Source organism: Nerophis lumbriciformis, linkage group LG23 (assembly GCF_033978685.3).
Source record: "Nerophis lumbriciformis linkage group LG23, RoL_Nlum_v2.1, whole genome shotgun sequence".
Classification (NCBI taxonomy): domain Eukaryota; kingdom Metazoa; phylum Chordata; class Actinopteri; order Syngnathiformes; family Syngnathidae; genus Nerophis; species Nerophis lumbriciformis.
The window spans coordinates 11,715,001-11,729,442 of NC_084570.2; the positions used below are offsets into that span (position 1 = coordinate 11,715,001).

A 14,442-nucleotide genomic window follows, 5' to 3' on the forward strand; every position below is an offset into this window, starting at 1 on the left:
AACTTTACTTGCATCTCGGGAAAACAAACATCCCATAGTCCCCTTATTGACAATAGTATTAAAAAATGTGCAACTGCATGCAGTCTATGTTTTTTTTTTTTGTCAAAATAGAAAGAATAAATACATTTACGAAAAAAAAGTTAAGTACTTTATTGACACATTTATTTCCAGGCTTTTGCGGGTCTTGAGTTTGACACCCGGAAACCGAATGATAAATTTAGAAAATTATGGAGATTTCAGTTTTTTAGTGTTTATTTAAGAAATGGAAGTGAAACGGTGACGTGAATGTTTGACGTTGTAGTGTTGATTTAAAATGGAAAAAAACAACAATACGCAGATTCAACAGCCATGCTAATGCTTCTAAAAGTGAACATAGAGTATCATCACAGGATAAGGTGGGGGTTACACATTTATTATAAAACCAGCACATAAACAAGTTCATACATGCACAAGGGGCAACACACACACGTACTATAATTTACAAACACACAGCATCCGCTCACACACACACTTGTTATTTTGCTTCACCAGGTGTATTCGGAGCTATAGCGCAGGTGGCACACACTCCCTTGTGTGGATCCTCTGAGGGTTTATACAGTTACAAATAATCCCCTGATGACGCCGAGTCCACACAATTGCAAAATAAAGGGAGGATATTGATATGATATTTTATGAAGGATGTTTTTGTTTCTTCTGCGGTATAAATAGAAACTACAGCACTGGGTCTTTGTGTGTGGCCTTGTTCGTGGGAGGAAGGCCTTTTGTGCGGCTTGCTTACTTTACCACCGCGTGTTTACTTGACTCCCTACGTGCGCCCCAGTGGTCCGGTACTGTTATGTCTCAGGGGGGTGCAAACTGTAGCTTGAGAATTACTGATAAGCGAAACGTGCAGGCCCCTTTCCTCCTTTCAATGCTCGCTAATAAGCAGAATGATTGTTTCACTGCCGTGCAATTTGTTTTCTCATTTCCGTGCGCCCTTTCCTCTTTGATTTGCTTTCTTTATGCGCATTTCTGAGAGCCCTGGCTTGTGGGAACACGGTGGTTCTCGAGTAGCGCCGCACCGGGGAAAAAGGAGCGGTGTCGTGCAGGGAAATGTGGTATAAATCTCCCATTAAGAGTGAATGTTCCTCTGTGACATCATTCAGAAGAAGTGGGATGATGTCTGTGTGTTTTTTTTTTAAGTTGGCAGGGAATGATGGCAAAGTGGAGCTCAGCACAGTGGAATGGGGCTGGAAATCGGCTTTTTCCTTGGTGCGGTATCTCCTATAAGAGACTGTTAGAGGGAAAGAAGAGTCAAAGAAACAACATTTTCATGTGTTTAGACCAGTGGTTTTTAACCTGGGTTCGATCGAACCCTAGGGGTTTGGTGAGTCGGCCTCAGGGGTTCGGCGGAGGTCAAGACACACCCGACTCATCGTGTAAATAAGAACTTCTCCTTATCGGTGTATTACGGATACGGCAACAGCAGAAGTCACACTGATTTGCAGGTGTGTAATTTGTTGTGAGTTTATACACTGTGTTGGTTTTGTTGTTTGAACAAGGTGATGTTCATGCACGGTTCATTTTGTGCACCAGTAATAAAAACATGGTAATACTTTAGTATGGGGAACATATTCACCATTAATTAATTGCTTACTAACATGCAGATTAGTAACATATTGGCTCTTAACTAGTGAAAAATATATTTTTTGTTGTAATATGGTTTCTGTGGGAGGACACACACGACACAAACCTTTCTAATTTTTAAAAAGCCCATTGTTTAATATGTTTGTGTATTTGGCAAGCGCCGTTTTGTCCTACTAATTTCAGCGGCCTTTGAACTCACCGTTGTGTGGACTGTGACTCAACAGTTTGTTTACATGTATAACTTTCTCCGACGCTGCCACAGAAAGACATGTTTTATGCCACTCCTTCTTTGTCTCATTTTGTCCACCAAACGTTTTATGCTGTGTGTGAATACACAAAGGTGAGCTTTGTTGATATTATTGACTTGTTGGAATGCTAATCAGGCGTATTTGGCCACTGCATGACTGCAAGCTAATCGATGCTCACATGCTATTTAGGCTAGCTGTATAGTATAGGATAGGAGAGGATAGGATAGGTCTTTATTGTCATTGCAACAAGTACAACGAAACTATGTTTTCAGCACAAACCTGTTCGAGATTAGACAAACAAACAGTGTACAGGGTTACAGAACAGGAACGCTGATGGGTCGCCACGAGGCGCCCCGTAAAAGGTGGGAAAAAGGTAAAACGCTGGGGAAGAAGATGAGTAAAGAAATACAATCTAGACTGGCTCTTAAGCGGGCCTCGTCTGGAGTGGGAAAAAACCTCCATGCCATGCACACATAAACATGTTACATTTACGTATGTACCAGTGACGTGCGGTGAGGTTGATGGCTGGTGAGGCACTGACTTCATCACAGTCAGATTTACAAACATATGAACCCTAAAGAGTATCTTATGCACCATTTGATTGGCAGCAGTTAACGGGTTATGTTTAAAAGCTCATACTAGCATTCTTCCCTGCTTAGCACTCAGCATCAAGGGTTGGAATTGGGGGTTAAATCACGAAAAATGATTCCCGGGCGCGGCGCCGCTGCTGCCCAGGGCTCCCCTCACCTCCTAGGGGGTGATCAAGGGATGGGTCAAATGCAGAAGACAAATTTCACCACACCTAGTGTGTGTGACAATCATTGGTACTTTAACTTAACTTTAACTTTACACATACAAACTGTAGCACACAAAAAAGCACATTTAATAAAAAAAACGTTATTATGGTCTTACCTTTACTTATAAGTGCGGGAACAGTGGTGTTCGTGTTGGAGGAGTTGTGAATGGATGAAATATGAAATCTGTGCTGCAGTCTGCAGGTGTATCTAATGTTGTGTCCCTGCAGTCGTTCACGGCTCCTCCGGCGCGAGCATTGTTGTTTTTGCACTTTTTGGCTTCTTGTTAAGTGACTTTTTTGGGTGGATTCGGTCTTGCACGTGGAGGGTTTGGGTGTGGGCTTTGGTTGGTGTGGCGCTCCTGTTGGGGGGTGCACTCTGCGGCGGAGGTGCATTAACCGGCACCAGGAGGCGGGATTACATGAGCCTCACACAGTGCGTCTTCGCAGCAGTTTTATGATCGCTCAGCACAAGAAATACGTTACACACATACAGTTGTTGACAAAATACACTGTACATTATATACCTCAGCTAACTAAACTATGGAAATGTATAATATAGTTCATATAGCAATACGGTTTCACTGCACAGCAGGCCAGCAGTTAGCTGAGTCCGCAATCAATGTTGAGGCACAACTGAGTGACGTGCCTCAACTGACTGCTGATTTTGAATAAAAATAATCTAAAACTGGTGAAGTTAAATGGAAAATAACTTTATAGTATAATCACTGGATACATATAACAATTTAATTAATTTTTTTTCTTTTTACATTTTTTTTCTTTCCATGACATCACAGGTGAGGCGGGGCCTCACCTGCCTCCAGTGACCGCACGTCACTGGTATGTACAGATTGCATCATTATGCTTTGTTTGTGGATATATTTGAGTTAATTTAATTTCCTTTACTTATGTCCTCTGTGTATTTAGTTTTTTTTTCCGTGTCTCATGACACATTATCTGTATGTAATATTGGCTGCATTTCTGATAGTTCTTTGTCTGCCATGTTGTTCCAGACCACAGCAAACGTTAGCCAGCTTGCCAAAGAGTGTAATAAATCCATCAGAAGATGACAGCCTGCCGTTTCCTTTAACTTGGACACACACATCTATACCTTCGATCATTTCCAGGAGTTACCTCACCCTCTGAGAAGTTTTACTAATGTTTTCCAACGTTGTAAAAATGTGTCGAATAAATATGACATTTCAACATTTCTGTCAACGGAGATTTGCGTCAGCCTGCAACACACAGTCATTTTTATAGTAGGCTAATATAGCTAATTCGCCACTTACATCATGTGTTGTCTTCGTTATAATACTTATATAAGTCTTAAAAATGTTTGCGGCTCCAGAGAGATTAGTCTCTTGTATTTCTGGTCCAATACGGCTCTTTCAACATTTTAGGTTGCCGACCCCTGACTTAAGTGAATGTAAACGTGTTACTACTTCACCTTTGTTTGTGCTATTACCATAATCCACCCGTTCTCCTACGCCCCGTTCAGACTCCCCAAAACAAGGCTGACATCATTCCATCGCAAAAAATCACGATGGCGGTCAGGCCAACCGATTGCACACATTTGAGCATTCATGACGCATGACTTCAATTCATCACAGGGAATGCTGCATTCCACACTGGTGCCGCCGCTAACACATGCTTCTAGTACAGCTAATGTCATGCAGATGAGGAAAGTTGGCTGTCAAACCTCCCTTTTTATTTCAGGATAGAGTGCTCTCAAAATGCAGTGCATGCAAAACTAGTATAGGACGTCATCTTCATTGGTTTGAATGTGAGTAGGCCACACTCCCACTGGGGTAGACTCCAGCGTTCTCCAAGACCCCACAGAGAAGGTGCTGAAGTAAGATTTGAATACAGTGGAACCTTCATTGTATGAAGTTTTTGATTCACGAACCACAAACCGAATAAAAACATGCTTTGGTGTACACACCAAGGTTTTTTTCACTCATTGTGTGCCTGCAGGGCAGCCATTTTGTGCCTGGCAGCACATCCATTGTGAGCGGGCTGAGAATTCCGTTTGTTTAGCCTTTTTTATTGCATTTTTTTTGTTTTGCTAACTCAATGTGTGTCCAAAGAAAGCAATGGACAAGCGATATGTGGTTTGAAACATGAAGTATCTACACAGCCTCCTCCTTACCCCCCACTGCAGGCCAAGAAGAGCAACCAACAAGGTCAAGTGGATATCATTTTTAAGGAGTTTTGTGATTTCAAACGGTGAGTGCACCAGAAGGTTAGTGACAGTGTGTGTGCGTGTGTTAAGCTGACAATTTAGTTACTGTAGTTGCTCTTTTTTGGTTGTATTAGTATACTGAACATAAAGCAAACCAATTGTTGCAGCAGCTGTCTGGGTGGCTAGTCTCAGACAATCATGGAGGTGCACCTGCTGGATGTGGAGGTCCTAGGCTGGTGTGGTTACACGTGGTCTGCAGTTGTGAGGCCGGTTGGATGTACTGCCAAATTCTCTGACAACGCCTTTGGAGACGGTTTATGGTAGGGAAATGAACATTCGATTCACGGGCAACAGCTCTGGTGGACATTCGTGCAGTCAGCATGCCGACTGCACGCTCCCTCAAAACGTGCTACATCTGTGGCATTGTGCTGTGTGGTAAAACTGTAAATTTCAGAGTGGCCTTGTGTTGTGGGCAGCCTAAGGCACACCTGTGCAATAATTATGTTGTTTTATCAGCATCTTGATATGCCACACCTAAGAAATGGGATGGATTATCATGGAAAAGAAGAAGTGCTCACTAACGCAGATTTAGACAGATTTGTGAACAATATTTGGGAGGAATAGGTCCTTGGAAAGTTTAACTTCTACCTTGTTTACTTCCGTGACAACCTCTTTAAAGCTTTGTAATCAATCGGAAATATCAAGCAGCTAACAGTCAAACATGGATAAGTGTAGAGAGAGTGTTTTGCATTTTTCCCCATCATGCCTTGAAATGGATTTAAATGGGTGTAATTTTTTTTTTTTACAGTGATGGAATGTTTTTTTTTTTTATAACATTCACAAAGTCCATTGAGCAGGTTGTGTAATGTGTAACCATGTGTGTTTACTTTTTTGTGCTTATTTAAAAAAAAATTCTGCACCACGACTAGGAAAGGTTGTTTGGATTGGGTCATACAAGTAAATTATGTGCTTGTGATGTCAAGAAAGTACACATCATGGTAACTGACCTGAGTTTCTCACATTGTCCACAGGATGGTGACAATTTGCCACCCGACAGCCTATGAGTATTACAATTTATATGAAAGCAAAACCAAATTTAACTTGTGCAGTCATCTCCCGTGCCAAACTGAAGATGCCGGCGGGCCGCATTTAGCCCACAGACTGGGGTTTGGACACCCCTGCAGTAGACTAACTTGCTGGAGACAAAGGCCCTATTCTATTCTGGATACTATTCTTTGATTTTGGCAATGTTTTTTAGGTAGTAAAAAGCTGCTGATGTCATTGACTTAAAGTTCAAGTCTGAGTGCATTATTACCTCTTGATTTCTAACCTGATTATTAGGTTTCAGGGAGGAGGTCTCAAAATGAATATTAATAGTTTTGCTTTGCTTCTGTGGGCCACAGACAATGATTTCATGATTTCAATGTTTTGTCTGAGTCTCGCTGAAGAAAATAGTTTTGCATCCACACACTGTGTTCGATGCAGCGACAATATAGAGCTGTTGAAATCGCCATGTAAAAATTGATCATGCTAATCAGTAGCACCAATATAAATTAGCATCAATCTGGCACCTTTTGAATTAATTTTGAGCGCTTCACCTCAAGTCTCTAACCCAGGGGTGTCAAACTCAAGGCCCGGGGGCCAAATGTGGCCCGCCACTTCATTTTATTTGGCCCTCGAAAGCCTGAAAATAATATGTATCTATAAAGAACTGTTACTATTTTTACTAAATGTATACTTTCTTTCTATTTTGGGAGAAAGAAAAAAAATGTACTCTATGTAATCACAAATTGTGTTAACTTAAATTGTGTGTAATTATGCAAAAATAAATGATCAAACATTTAAACCATTTTTTAAATATAAATAAATGCTAATAATTATTTCAAAGCAAGTTATCCATCAAATTGTGCAATGTAAAAGTAGTAATAGATTTAATGGTAAAATTGTGAAATTTGTGAAGCTTTTACAGCATTTTTCTCAAAATTAAAAAAAACACTACTTTTTTTACTGTAAGAAACTGTGGTGCCATTTTGACATTTGCAGTAATACACTGAAAAATCTACAGTTGTCGATTTGCGGAATAAAAAAACAACAAACAAACTGGCAGCTCAGGTGCCCAAATTTTACTGTAAAATTGCAGTTTTTTTATTTACAGTAAAAAAAACAAATGTAAATTTTCCAGTAAAATTCTGGCAACTGAGTTGCCTTTTTTTTTTACCATAAAAACAGCAGTACTGTTTTTCCATTTATAGTAATATACACTACATTTTGAGGTGAAATTATTGCAACTTACCATATTTTTTTGACATTTTAGTTTAAAAAAATCTACTAATAAAATGCATTAAAAATGGTGTAATAATAGTATTCACTGTTAGAATCGGCCCTCTGGGGCCATACATAACTGCAATGTGGCCCTCAGTGAAAGCCACTTTGACACCTCTGCTCTAACCAGATGCGACGTCCAAGCGTCAAAGGTATCGAAAACTACTGTTGGATTTTACGTGAATTGGTACTCAGTAATACCGACTTATAAAAGAACCGAATTCGGCCCCATCCGTAGCATTCACACACAATTTCTGGTAAACAATTGTCGAAATGTAGAAAAAGTCAAGGATGCTGCATTCATGCTTTTATTTATTTATTAAAGTTTCATGACGAGCAAACTTGTTTGTTTACTCGTTCCACAAATCTGCCTGAGACGCGTTCTTGACAGCCTCTTTGTCAGGGTTAACTCATTACCGCTTTCTGTCGACGCGCTCGTTGAGATAATAACAGACGTGACGACGCAGCTCTTTCAAATGGAGAGCAAAAAGACTTCACATGACAGCATCTCAAACATTATCGCTGCACCAACACCAGGCCTGTCATCGTGATTGACAAATATAATTTTAGCCATCTTCCCCCTCATGCTCAAGAGTTTTCACAGTTTGATGATTTGAGATGTTTTTAGAATAGGATTGTACGGTATACAGGTATTAGTATAGTACCGGGATACTAATGAATCATATTCGGTACTATACCACCTCTAAAAAGTACTGGTCCGCCAATCACGGAGTACTTACAAAGAGACAGTGTGTAGACCAGTGGTTCTTGACCTGGGTTCGATTGAACCCTAGGGGTTCGGCGGAGGTCGAGACACACCCGACTCATCGTGTAACTAAAAACTATTCCCTATCGACGTATTTTGGATACGGCAACAGCAGAAGTCACACTGATTTGCAAGTGTGTAATTTGTTGTGAGTTTATGCTCTGTGTTGGTTTTGTTCTTTGAACAAAGTGATGTTCATGCACTGTTCAGTTTGTGCACCAGTAAAAAAACATGGTAACACTTTAGTATGGGGAACATATTCACCATTAATTAGTTGCTTATTAACATGCAAATTAGTAACATATTGGCTCTTAACTAGTCATTATTAAGTACTTATTAATGCCTTATTCGGCATGGCCTTATTATAACCCTAGCACTCTAACCCTAACCCTAACCAAATAACTCTAAATTAAGTCTTTGTTACTTAGAATATGTTCCCCATACTAAAGTGTTACCAAAAACATAACTTTGTCTTGAATTTGAAAAAAAACATTTTATTTTTCACTAAAGAAGGGTTCGGCGAATGTGCATATGAAACTGGTGGGGTTCGATACCTCCAACAAGGTTAAGAACCACTGGTGTAAACAGAAAAGGGAGAACGGACGCATTTTGGCTTAAAAACTAAGGATAAAGGTGAAGTTATAACACTGAAACGCCCTCAGGAAGAGGTGCTTTAAGACATGGCTAAAGTCCAGCCCCAGTCGGCAGTGTTTTAGCTACTTCTAAATCACTAATCCTCGCCTCCATGGTGATAAATAAAGTAAGTTTCTTACAAGTATCATCCCTGCAGGACGAGGAATAGCTAAAAATGCTTCACTACACACCGTAGCTCACCGGCGTCAAAATGTAAACAAACGCCATTGGTGGATCATCCACTGTAATGATACCAAGTACATTAGCGTATCTCGTCGATACTACTACGATTACGTCAACATTTTTTGACATCACAACATCTTCTTTCGTTTAAAAAAAATGTATATTATGTTTATAAACTCAGGAAATATGTCCCTGGACACATGAGGACTTTGAATATGACCAATGTATGATCCTGTAATGACTTGGTATCGGATTGATACCCAAATTTGTGGTATCATCCTAAACTAATGTAAAGTATCAAACAACAGAAGAATAAGTGAATATTACATTTTAACAGAAGTGTAGATAGAACATGTTAAAATAGAAATTAAGCAGATATTAACAGTAAATGAACAAGTAGATTAATAATTAATTTTCTACCACTTGTCCTTAATAATTTTTACAACATAATAGAATGAAAAATGACACAATATGTTACTGCATACGTCAGCAGACTAAATTAGGAGCCTTTGTTTGTTTACTTACTAATAAAAGACAAGTTGTCTTGTATGTTCACTATTTTATTTAAGGACAAACTTGCAATAAGAAACATATGTTTAATGTACCCTAAGATTTTTTTGTTAAAATAAAACCAATAATGCAATTTTTTGTGGTCCCCTTTATTTAGAAAAGTATCGAAATAATTTTGGTACCGGTACCAAAATATTGGTATCGGGACAACACTATTTTAGAAGCCATTTGTCGTTGAAAACGATGACTTTTATTTTAGCCATAGATCTACACGCATGTTGAGGATACAAGCAATCAATAAGCCACATCAGTAGAAAACTTGGAAAAGAAAAATAACTTTAACAGCATAATTAGCACGTGGCCGTTTGCTTCTCCACAGATTCATCCACAAACAGTCCAGATGGTTGGCGCCACCGCGAGAGGCATCCCACAAAGCCTGAAAGCAGCTTCCCTGCGCTGAATAGGGCACCAGTGAGTGGGAACGCCTCAACCTCCAGTGGAGCGACCAGGTGGCCGTCCGCAGAGGAACACTGTTCTCTCCGCACGTCTGCAGAGAATAATAAGAACCGACAAAATGCCAGCGAGTGGAACAGCGGTCATTCGGCGCGGTCCAGCCCAGCACACGGCAGGCTCAAACCAGGGACCGCACATCCCCACTGATTGAGAGCTAAGTCGAGCAGCGCTTGCCAATGAGCTAGAAGCCCTGGGGCCGCATTTTTAGATTCCAAAGTAGAACGTAGGAAACAATTCTGGTCTTTTAAGGCATGCTGTGCAGCCTTGTACACATTCTTCTCATATTAAATCACTTTGAATGGCAGTGATTTGACCAATTTTGAGAACTGTTGCTGGGATGTAGATGAACAGGTTTATGTCTTAGCCTTCACTTTGCCTAGTCCAAATACTGTATTTCTCATTAATTTGTCTTTGGTTTTGTTCACATTAAAGGTCAATTCAGATTTTTTTGCCCATATGCAACCTGTATGTGATTTTATCATGTCAGTCACTATGTTTCCACGCACTAAATTATTGTGATTTCTTGAATAGTTAAAGGGGAACATTATCACAATTTCAGAATTGTTAAAACCATTAAAAATCAGTTCCCAGTGGCTTATTATATTTTTCAAAGTTTTTTTCAAAATTTTACCCATCACGCAATATCCCTAAAAAAAGCTTCAAAGTGCCTGATTTTAACCACTCGTCCATTTTCCTGTGACGTCACATAGTGAAGCCAACACAAACAAACATGGCGGAAAGAACTGCAAGCTATAGCGACATTAGCTCGGATTCAGACTCGGATTTCAGCGGTTTAAGCGATTTAACAGATTACGAATGTATTGAAACGGATGGTTGTAGTGTGGAGGCAGGTAGCGAAAACGAAATTGAAGAAGAAACTGAAGCTATTGAGCCATATCGGTTTGAACCGTATGCAAGCGAAACCGACGAAAACGACACGACAGCCAGCGACACGGGAGAAAGCGAGGACGAATTCGGCGATCGCCTTCTAACCAACGATTGGTATGTGTTTGTTTGGCATTAAAGGAAACTAACAACTATGAACTAGGTTTACAGCATATGAAATACATTTGGCAACAACATGCACTTTGAGAGTGCAGACAGCCCAATTTTCATCAATTAATATATTCTGTAGACATACCCTCATCCGCGCTCTTTTCCTGAAAGCTGATCTGTCCAGTTTTGGAGTTGATGTCAGCAGGCCAGGGAAGCTAGGGTCGATAGCTCGCTCGTCTGCGGGAACAAACTGCCGCCATTGCTTGCCGTGCTACCGAGGTCCTTTGTCCCTGAATTGCTCACACACTCCGGCAGATTCAATGGGGGTCTGGCGGCAGATTTCTTTGACTTTATCGTTGGAAATGCATCTGCTTTGAGTGTCGCAGGATATCCACACATTCTTGCCATCTTTGTCGTAGCATAGCTTTCGTCGGTAAAGTGTGCGGAACAAACGTCCAATTTCTTGCCACTTTCGCATCTTTGGGCCACTGGTGCAACTTGAATCCGTCCCTGTTCGTGTTGTTATACCCTCCGAAAACACACCGACGAGGCATGATGTCTCCAAGGTACGGAAAACAGTCGAAAAAACGGAAAATAACAGAGCTGTTTTGACCCGGTGTTTGAGAAAATGGCGGATTGCTTCCTGATGTGACGTCAGCTAATATTAGAAAGGCGTTTAATTCGCCAAAATTCACCCATTTAGAGTTCGGAAATCGGTTAAAAAAATATATGGTCCTTTTTCTGCAACATCAAGGTATATATTGACGCTTACATAGGTCTGGTGATAATGTTCCCCTTTAAGGAAGGTTTGCCTATTTGTCTTTCAAAATGTATGTTTATCTAGTTTTTTGGACTTAGACTTAGACTTAGACTTCCTTTTTATTGTCATTCAAATTTGAACTTTACAGCACAGATAAGAACGAAATTTCGTTACATAAGCTCATGGTAGTGCAGGATAAAAAAGCAATAAGGTGCATATGTAAATAAATAAATATATATAAATAATATATAAATATATATATAAAATAAATAAATAAATATATATATATATATAAATAAATAGATTACTGTACAGATAAACATATTGCACTTTTTCACATGCGTCCACGTTTATGGATGTATGTTATATTGTCTTTTTTTATTCCAGCGAGTTAATCCATTTTGGGGGGAGTTGAGGGGATAATTTAATTGTGATGTGTTCAAGAGCCTTACGGCCTGAGGGAAGAAGCTGTTACAGAACCTGAGGGTTCTGCTTCGGAGGCTGCGGAACCTCTTTCTAGAGTCCAGCAGTGAAAACAGTCCTTGGTGGGGTTGGGAGGAGTCTTTGCAGATTTTCTGAGCCCTGGTCAGGCAGCGGCTTTTTGCGATCTCCTGGATAGGAGGAAGAGGAGTCCTGATGATCTTTTCCGCCGTCCTCACCACTCTCTGGAGAGACTTCCAGTCTGAGGCATTGCAGGCTCCAGTCCAGACAGAGATGCTGTTGGTCAGCAGGCTCTCTATAGTGCCTCTGTAGAATGTGCTGAGAACGGGGGGAGGGAGCTGTGCTCTTTTCATCCGACGCAAAAAGTGCATGCGCTGCTGAGCTCTTTTTACAAGAGCTCCGGTGTGTAGGGACCAGGTTATATTGTCAGTTATCTGCACTCATTTTTTGGCACTAAAAAAACATTTTAAAACAATTTTCCCCATGTATTTTTAAAAAAATCCAAAACATGCACCTAATTTAGGGGTCAGCAACCCAAAACGTTGAAAGAGCCATATTGGACCAAAAATACAAATAACAAATCTGTCTGGAGCCACAAAAAATGAAAAGTCGTATGTAAGTCTTCTGATGAAAACAACACATGACGTAAGTGTCTATATTAGCTATAATAGCCTACTATCAAAATGACTATGTCTCGTAGGCTGAAGCAAATATTCGTTGACAGAAATATTGACATTTAATATTTATTCTACACATTTTTACAACATTAGAAACTATTAGTAAATCAGTGGCTACTTAGAAGGTGAGATAACTCCTGGAAATTACTGGCTTTTAATGGCCAAAGTTATGGATGTGTGTGTCCAAATTAAGGCTGTCTTTTAATAGATTTATTACAATCTTTGGCAAGCTAGGTAACGTTTGCTGTGGTCTGGAACAACATGGAACACAAACAACTATCTGAAATGCAGCCAATATTACAAACGGATAATAAATATGTCATGAGACATGCACAACTAAATTATATACAAAGACGATAAAAGTAAAGGAAATTAAATGAGCTCAAATATACCGACAAATGAGGCACAATGATGCAATATGTACATACAGCTAGCCTAAATATGCCTGATTAGCACTCCAACAAGTCAATAATATCAACAAAGCACACATTTGTGCATTCACACACAGCATGAAACTTTTGGTGGACAAAATTAGACAAAGGAGTGGAAGATTTTACATGTAAACAAGCTGTTGCGTCACAGTCCACACTATGGTGAGTTCAAGAACCGCCGAAATTAGGAGGACAAAACGATGTTCACCAAATACTCATATTAAACATAACAAACAGTGGACCTTCTAACAATTGGGAAAGTTTGTGTCATGTTTGTCCTCAAACAAAAACCATACTATACCCCATTTTTTTCCATTGTCAATCCTTTTTTTAAAAATGCTCCAGGGAGCCACTAGGGCGGCGCTAAAGGGTTTTGATTGATTGATTGATTGATTGAAACTTTTATTAGTAGATTGCACAGTACAGTACATATTCCGTACAATTGACCACTAAATGGTAATAAGTTTTTCAACTTGTTTAAGTCGGGGTCCACGTAAATCAATTCATGGTACAGATATATACTATCATCATAATACAGTCATCACACAAGTTAATCATCAGAGTATATACATTGAAATATTTACATTATGTACAATATTTACAATCCGGGGGGTTTTGTTGATATCAGCACTTCAGTCATCAACAATTGCATCATCAGAGAAATGGACATTGAAACAGTGTAGGACTGACTTGGTAGGATATATACAGCGAGCAGTGAACATAGTGAGTTCAGAAAGCATAAGAACAAGTTTATACATTTGATTATTTACATTTGGTTATTTACAATCCGGGGAGGGTGTTAGTCAAGGGGTGAGGTTGACTGGAGGTGTTCTTTTAGTGCGGTTTTGAAGGAGGATAGAGATGCCCTTTCTTTTACACCTGTTGGGAGTGCATTCCATATTGATGTGGCATAAAAAGAGAATGAGTTAAGACCTTTGTTAGATCGGAATCTGGGTTTAACGTGGTTAGTAGAGCTCCCCCTGGTGTTGTGGTTATGGCGGTCATTTACGCTAAGGAAGTAGTTTGACATGTACTTCGGTATCAGGGAGGTGTAGCGGATTTTATAGACTAGGCTCAGTGCAAGTTGTTTTACTCTGTCCTCCACCCTGAGCCAGCCCACTTTGGAGAAGTGGGTTGGAGTGAGGTGTGATCTGGGGTGGAGGTCTAGAAGTAATCTGACTAGCTTGTTCTGGGATGTTTGGAGTCTAGATTTGAGGGTTTTGGAGGTGCTAGGGTACCAGGAGGTGCAAACGTAATCGAAAAAATGTTGAACGAGAGTTCCCGCTAGAATCTTCAAGGTGCTTTTATTGACCAGAGAGGAGATTCTGTAGGGAAATCTCGTTCGTTGGTTCACCTTTTTG

The 14,442-nt window shown here is 40.0% G+C and overlaps 1 long non-coding RNA gene across 1 annotated transcript in view; it reads left to right on the forward strand.

Annotated features, from left to right (window-relative positions):
- Positions 1-10,195, forward strand: part of LOC140679778 (uncharacterized) — a 26,554-nt gene extending 16,359 nt beyond the window's left edge. Inside the window, exon 3 of the long non-coding RNA XR_012051125.1 lies at positions 9,643-10,195. This is a non-coding gene — a long non-coding RNA (uncharacterized lncRNA). The remainder of the gene's footprint in view (positions 1-9,642) is intronic.
- Positions 10,196-14,442: the final 4,247 nt, after the last annotated feature.